Below are 1816 nucleotides of genomic sequence, written 5' to 3'. Positions count from 1 at the left end.
CTCTTACCAAAGCAAAGTAATAATAATGATAATAATAAGCTTCTTAAAAGAAGGATGGGGTTATATCAGGAAGGCTTAGTGAGCTGAGACAAGGAACAAGTTAAGGGCGTTGCAAGTTAAAGGGTGGGTGGTGGGTACACTTCAGATAGAAGGTAAAAGACTTAAGATTTTGTAGCCCTAGTCAGATCATATTAGTGGGGTATTTTTGGGGTTTTTTTATGTTTTTTATTTATTTCTAGGAGAGAGAGAGAGAGAGACAGCGTGAGCAGGGGAGGGTCAGAGAGAGAGGGAGTCACACACTGAAACAGGCTCCAGGCTCTGAGCTGGCAATCAGCACAGAGCCCGACGCGGGGCTCGAACCCACGAACTGCGAGATCATGACCCAAGCGAAAGTCGGACGCTTAACTGACTAAGCCACCCAGGCGCCCCAGATCATATTAGTGTCTAAAACATCCCAGATTCTCTGCATTGTTTAGAGAAGGGCACAAAAGCTAAACATATGCCCGAACTTAGCAGCCTTACTTCTGGATTGCACCCATGTAGGGTTTCATATATGGTGACGCTCCACTTCTCAATCTCCAAAATAAGGTATAACTTAGACCATTGTTTGCGTAATTGAGCACATGGGCAACGATTCCTACTTTTCCTATTGTTTGAAATGAAATGATCAGAAAAGCAGAACTCCATGCTTCCAAGTCTGTTTGCTATGTGGTTGCTGTTTCTGAGAAGGCTGACTTGCTTGAGCCCTTTCGTGAGAAAGCCTTGAGCCCTTTCGTGAGGATATGCTAATCTGATTACTTCTGCCTGTGTGCCTAGGTATGTGGCAAGATGGTCCCTTTACAAAACGATCTCCTATGCAAGACATAGGCAACATGGAGGATATTTCTTTGGCGTTGACTACACAAACGATTCTATGCCACTTCTAAGCCTAGCCTTTAAGACTGATTGTTTCTGTCTTGGTTTCTTAGAGACCTGAGCCACCTGAGCCACCATTTTCGTCGAGAAGTAATACAAATAAACCTTATGCTTCCATTGATAGGGAGAGGTTCTACCTAAGATCGGCCTTGAAGACCACAGCCATATAAATGAAGCCATCTTGGACCCTCCTGACAAATCCACCTGCCAGTTAAACAGCCATGATGACTCCAGTTGATACCCAAGAGGCATTGCTCATCTCAGCCCTTCCCACATTCCTAAACCACACATTGTGTAACTGAATGTAATTGTCATTTGCAAATAGTTTGTCTAACAGCAACAAATAAATGAAGCACTTGTTAAGCAGAACTTGTCTCTTTTGTCAGTAGTTAAAAATGTAATTCTTTTATATATGCAACTTCCCTCCACAGTCATATTATTCAGGAATGAACTAGAAACTGGTCATTTAGAAGCTGTTTTTTGATAAAGACATGATGAGAATTCTTACTTAAAAAATGTGATCATTTGGGGGATGTGCTATATTCAGGCCTCATCTTCTCAAGGTAGCTGCTATTACATTGAGCTATATAAGGGAATGTGGAGCAAGTAAATAAAGAGCATCTGAGAAAGGTCTCAAAAATAACTTTTAGTGTGGTTACTCAGAGATGAAACTGACTAGAAGTAAAAAATAAGAAAGCTAATAAGGTTTTGAAGAAATTAAGTTGTCAGAGAACATTACCTTCATCTGAAAATTCTGTTATTTATCTTTTTTTTATTTTCGGTAGGTCTAGGACAGCTCTCAGTAGGAAATGGGCTATAGAAGGTGCAGAGGTCCTAAAGAAGACATATACCCCTACAGCCATGTTTGATATGCCTGGAAAATAATAAACATGGAGATGCA

Source organism: Hyaena hyaena, unplaced genomic scaffold (assembly GCF_003009895.1).
Source record: "Hyaena hyaena isolate Hyena2069 unplaced genomic scaffold, ASM300989v1 scaffold_1772, whole genome shotgun sequence".
Classification (NCBI taxonomy): Eukaryota; Metazoa; Chordata; class Mammalia; order Carnivora; family Hyaenidae; genus Hyaena; species Hyaena hyaena.
This window is presented reverse-complemented; position numbering follows the sequence as displayed.